General features: G+C 44.8%; 1 long non-coding RNA gene across 1 annotated transcript; it reads right to left on the reverse strand.

Moving 5' to 3' along the window:
* Positions 1 to 4,559: 4,559 nt before the first annotated feature.
* On the reverse strand, positions 4,560 to 5,292 carry LOC129724730 (uncharacterized). The gene is made up of 3 exons (XR_008727955.1): positions 5,148 to 5,292; positions 4,838 to 5,090; positions 4,560 to 4,777 (listed from the first exon to the last, which is right to left on the reverse strand). It is a non-coding gene; the product is annotated as an uncharacterized LOC129724730 (long non-coding RNA).
* Positions 5,293 to 6,180: the final 888 nt, after the last annotated feature.

The raw sequence follows: 6,180 nt of genomic DNA on the forward strand, positions 1-6,180 counted from the left end.
GGCTATTAGTGTTTTAAAATCGTTTCTGGGGGTTCTGACGAGCAGTGGCAAGCCGTCATAAATCAAAACTTAAATTGAACTCATTTTTTTTTTTTTATTCTCGCTTATTTTCCGTCGGTCTTGTTCCGCCACTGTTGTGGCCAATCACCGACGCCCAGGGAGGCGACTCCACACCCAGGACCCTAACTCACGACCCGTTTATTAACGGACCGGCGCCAACGGCTTTACTTCCTCATGCGATGGAAGGCGTGATCCCAGAGATTTTTTGCCTCAGAAAATCTCCCGGTGTCGGCTAGGATTGAATCTAGACCAGTTTGGTTGGTTGTGAGTGGATCACGCCACCTCACAACCATCGACACCTATGTCGGCGGTGGGATTCGAACCCAGGCGTCGAGCGTGGTTGGCGGAGACGTTACCAACCACACTAGGCCCCCGCTCTCTGATTGAACTCATTTGTCCCGCCACAGATTGCTTGAGATAATTTCTCATTGCGTGTGATTGCGGGAACATATGCAGCTAAGGAAATGAAAGAAAAATTAAACCGGGCGGAGCTTATCAGTTGCCAGTGTGCGAGTATAAAAGGAAAAGAACCGTCCGTGCGTTCAGTCATTTCGCATTTTGAGCTAGACCTGTGCGCGTCGCGGTCGCAGCATTTCTGTTTGCAGTTGGCGGACTCCCGATGTTCCTGTTTGGACAACTTTAACACGCAGTTTACAAACAGTCTTTTTCAAGACTTTTATTAAATTTATAAAGAAAGTTAATTAAATTTTACTCAACGATGGGAATTTCGAGCCCAGTGAATGGACAGTGAATAATAACAGGTTCGTTTTGCTTCAGAAACGGTGCGCCAGCTTGTTTCAACCGGCAGCAATACTGTTGTAATGTTAGACCAAAATCGAATTCCAAGGCGGTCGCAGCATTTCTGTTTGCAGTTAGCGGACTCCCGATGTTCCTGTTTGCACAACTTTAACACGCAGTTCACAAACAGTCTTTTTCAAGACTTTTATTGAATTTATAAAGAAAGTTAATTAAATTTTAATCAACGATGGGAATTTCGAGCCCAGTGAATGGACAGTGAATAATAACAGGTTCGTTTTGCTTCAGAAACGGTGCGCTAGCTTGTTTCAACCGGCAGCATTACTGTTGTAATGTAAGACCAAAATCGAATTCCATGGCGGTCGCAGCATTTCTGTTTGCAGTTAGCGGACTCCCGATGTTCCTGTTTGGACAACTTTAACACGCAGTTCACAAACAGTCTTTTTCAAGACTTTTATTGAATTTATAAAGAAAGTTAATTCAATTTTACTCAACGATGGGAATTTCGAGCCCAGTGAATGGACAGTGAATAATAACAGGTTCGTTTTGCTTCAGAAACGGTGCGCTAGCTTGTTTCAACCGGCAGCAATACTGTTGTAATGTAAGATCAAAATCGAATTCCATGGCAATTAGTGTTTTAAAATCGTTTCTGGGGGTTCTGACGAGCAGTGGCAAGCCGTCATAAATCAAAACTTAAATTGAATTCATTTGTCCTGCCGCAGATTGCTTGAGATAATTTCTCATTGCGTGTGATTGCGGGAACATATGCAGCTAAGGAAATGAAAGAAAAATTAAACCGGGCGGAGCTTATCAGTTGCCAGTGTGCGAGTATAAAAGGAAAAGAACCGTCCGCGCGTTCAGTCATTTCGCATTTTGAGCTAGACCTGTGCGCGTCGCGGTCGCAGCATTTCTGTTTGGAGCTAGTGGAACGCTGGATGTTCCTGTTCGGATTAGACAACGAACTCTAATCATTTGACTGATTCTAGCGCTAACACTGGAGACGGAGAAAAATAGTTGTGATGAAAGTGATGGGCTGTCGAAAGGCTACTCTGCCGTTCCAATCATAGTAGTCCCATGTTCTACACAAAACTTATGCACGCTGGGACAACTATGCTTGGAAGGGCAGTACTTGTAGTAAACAAATTTGCTGCAGCGAAGGAATCTGCCGAAGCCCAGCACACAACTTTATCAAGCAGTTCAGAAACAGTCTTTTTCAAGACTTTTGAAAAATGTATAAGAATAGTTAATTCAATTTCATCCAACCAAGGATATTCATACTTTTTCGAAGCTGTATTTTAAATGGAATAGTTGTTTAAAATGTCCGAAAGCGTAACAAAAAATCAATCACGACGTGGCATTTCAAGAATCAATTTTACGTTTACATGCGCCATGGTTTGTGTCTACTCATGAAGTCTGTGCCAGGCATGCGCGCACGTGATTGGTTCATTGTAGGGGAAATTCGATCTTGAAAGTTTTCACTAATTTTCACTGTTGAACAATTAAGTAATAATGATCACTGAAGTATCACAAAAATGTCCATCATTTTATCAATCCAACGACATATTGATCATTGTAATCCATCATGTGGTTACACAAGTATTACCGTTTGAAATCTTTCATTCCGGCGTTACACCTTGGTTTTTAGTTTTCTCAGAATTTATCTCAATATAGTGCGGTTAGACGTAGTCCTACGTCAAAAACGGGATTCGTACCAACTAAAGTCGCAGTTGTGTAAGGATGTGCGCCCCATAGAAAGCCTAAAATTAGACCCCCAAATTTACAACAGTTTTCGACCAGCTCATGATGAGGATTATCGTGATCCGTTGTTTGTTGAAACCATCATCCTCGATGATCCGTCCGTTAATCGTCCTTTCGTTTTTATCGCAGTATATGGCCATTCCTTCAAGGCTTTGCTCGACAGTGGTAGTAATGCCACCATTATCACCGAAAAGTTGTACCGAAAGTTTTCCAAAAGTCCATTGAAAAGTTTGGAAAGGCCAGTTGAACTTCGTTTAGCAAATGGACAGACCTTGCCGATCCTTGGACAAATATATCTTCCGTACACTTTCCAAAACAAGACAAAGGTTATTTGCACCCTTGTAGTGGAGCAATTAACAGTTTTTTCAATACTCGGTATGGACTTTTGGCCCGCCTTTGGAATAACACCCGAGTTGCAAACTTGTGCTCTGTTGAACTCAGGTTCGGAACGGGACGAAAAAGTAGAGATTGATGCTCCGAGTGAGTCTATACTTACTCCTGAACAGATGGCCTGTATAGCACAGGTTACGACCTGTTTTCAGGCTGTAGTGCCCGGAAAATTAAATACGACCTCGCTAACAGAGCACAGGATCGTAATTAAGGAAGAATTCCAAAGTGCCGCGCCTGTTTGCCGATATCCTTATAAAATGAGCCCAAGAAAACTGTCTAAAGTCTGGGAAGAAGTCGACCGTTGGCGTTCTATGGGTATTATTGAAGAGTCAGATTCCGATTGGTCTTTGAATATTGTCGCTGTGACCAAACCAGACGACTCTATTCGGCTTTGTCTAGATGCCCGGCCTCTTAATGAGCGTACAGTACGTGATGCATACCCTCTGCCCCATCCCGGGCGCATTTTAGGAAGCCTGCCTAAAGCCAAGTACCTGTCTACAATAGACTTAAAGGAGGCTTTTCTCCAGGTTCGTTGGCTAAGGGCAGTCGTAAGTTTACTGCTTTCAGTGTGCCCGGCAGGGGTATGTTCCAATTTACTCGTCTACCCTTCGGTCTCGTTAACAGCCCTGCCACTTTGGCACGTCTGATGGACCAGGTGTTAGGACGAGGAAAACTGGAACCGTACGTCTTCGTTTACCTCGATGATATCATCGTGGTAAGCGAAACGTTCGAGCATCACCTACAATTACTCAAAGAGGTGGCCAAATGTCTAGCCAAAGCCAATCTGACGATAAACCTGGCTAAATCCCGTTTTGGGGTTCCAGAGTTAAAATTTCTTGGCTATTTGTTGAATCAGGAAGGTCTAAAAGTCAATCCTGACAAAATTCAGCCGATACTCGATTACGAGCGGCCGGTGACGGTTACTAAACTGCGCCGATTCCTTGGAATGTGCGGTTACTACCGGCGTTTCATTGATCGGTTTAGTGAGGTAACCGCACCTTTGACCGACCTCTTGAAAACAAAGGCCAAGAATATTGGCTGGAACTCCGAAGCAGAACTCGCGTTCCTGAAGGTAAAGGAACTTTTAGTCACTCCTCCAGTGCTTGTCCCGCCAGATTTTTCGAAGGAGTTTATTCTGCAGACAGATGCCAGTGACACTGCTGTCGCGGCTGTTCTGGTGCAACAACATCCAGAAGGGGAAAAAGTGGTAGCTCATTTTTCACATAAGCTAACCACTCCCCAACGGAATTACCACGCTACCGAAAAGGAAGGTCTGGCGGTGATTATGGCGGTTGAACACTTCCGAGGTTACTTGGAAGGTTATCGCTTTCGACTTGTCACTGATTCATCAGCCATTACCTGGATACTGAAGACCAAATGGAAGACCAGTTCGCGCCTGAGTCGGTGGAGTTTGTAACTACAACTCTACGACATGTCCATTGAGCACCGGAAAGGTAAGGACAATGTCGTTCCGGATGCCTTATCCCGTGCTGTAGCTGCCATTTCGGCATTGTCCACTTCAGACTGGTATTGTTCCATGAAGTCTAAATTCAGCTAATCCTGATGATTATCCTGACTTTAAAGTCGAAGATGGTAAACTTTTCAAATACGTGGCCTCGAAAAGTGTACCATTCGACTCTCGGTTTAATTGGAAATTGGTCCCAACTCCCGAGTGTCGAGAAGAAATCGTGCAACATACCCACGATGAATTGCTTCATGTGGGTTATGATAAAACGATTCACGAGGTTCAAAAACGCTATTTTTGGCCTCGTATGGGACCAGAAGTTCGCGAATATATTCGCCAATGTGGGACCTGCAAAGAGATAAAAGCACCATTTACCTCAGTCCAACCAGAAATGGGTCAGTCACGCACAACCGGTGCACCGTGGCAGATGATTTCGGTGGACTACATAGGCCCACTTCCTCGAAGCAAACGAGGCAATCAACACTTGCTAGTCGTCCTCGACGTCTTCAGCAAGTACGTAATGTTGACCCCCGTTCGCAAAATTTGCAGCGCCTCACTTTGTGCGACCCTTCGCGAACAATGGTTCAACCGCCATGGAAGTCCGGAAATCCTGTTGAGCGATAATGGTTCGACGTTCATCTCCAAAGAATTCAGCCGGTTCCTAAAAGAAACAAATGTTACACATTGGCTGAATTCGAGATATCATTCGCAGGCTAACCCGGTAGAACGAACGAATCGTTCTATAAATACGGCAATACGCGCGTACGCCCGCACGGACCAGCGCAACTGGGATGCCCGCATTTCTGATGTGGAACGCATCCTAAATACCACGGTTCATTCGTCTACCGGGTTTAGTCCTCATTTCGTCGTCCATGGTTGCGAAATGGCATCAGGGGATAACTACTCCAGGATTTCCGGGGAGGGTGATCTGAAATCAAGACAGGACCAATTAGAGACAATCCGGGGTATTGTGGTTAAAAATCTTAGTAAGGCCTCAGAGGGTGCTCGACAGCAATACAACGGGCGACATCGCAAATTTGCGAACCCATTCGCAGTCGGTCAAATTGTTTACCGACGAAACATGAAGTTGTCGAACGCTCTCGAGCCTTATAACGCTAAAATTGGGCCACAATACTTACCGGCGAAAGTTCTCGCCAAAAAGGGGTCTTCGTCCTACGAGCTGGTTGATCCTATCGGTAAAAATCTTGGTGTCTGGCCAGCAAATCTTCTCAAGCCAGCATAAACTGGTACAATTTTATACCGGCGGCCTGCCTTTAAACGGATTGTTCATTTGGGAACATTTCAAAGGCGACCGTCGGATTACATTTGGGACTGTCGGTCCATTTATGCGTTGCTCTACCTACTTCTAGTGAATAGTAAAAAGGGAGACTTACACTGCCGTTAGAAGGTTCTTCATTACCTTCATTGACGTTTTGCGTGCTTCGTACTAGTGGCGGAGTAATAAATCGTTCCGCTGAAGTTTTGCTTTCTGTTCCAAAATCAGTCGTGACGGTGTAAAGTTTAATTATTGCCGGAATAGATTTCCGCGCCTTTTGGAAAAACACCCACGCACAGGCACTTGGAAACAGCAGGCAAACAACCGAAAACATATCACTTCGCCTTGTTCGGGGCCATTGATTTAGTTTTCACCCCTCTTCAGCGGGGACTTTTTACAAATTTCTGCCTTGTTTGGGCGTTTCTTCTTCGCACAAAACACTTTTCCCCTTTTCTATGGGGATAAACACGCACGC

The sequence above is a fragment of the Wyeomyia smithii genome, chromosome 2 (genome assembly GCF_029784165.1).
Source record: "Wyeomyia smithii strain HCP4-BCI-WySm-NY-G18 chromosome 2, ASM2978416v1, whole genome shotgun sequence".
Lineage (NCBI taxonomy): Eukaryota > Metazoa > Arthropoda > Insecta > Diptera > Culicidae > Wyeomyia > Wyeomyia smithii.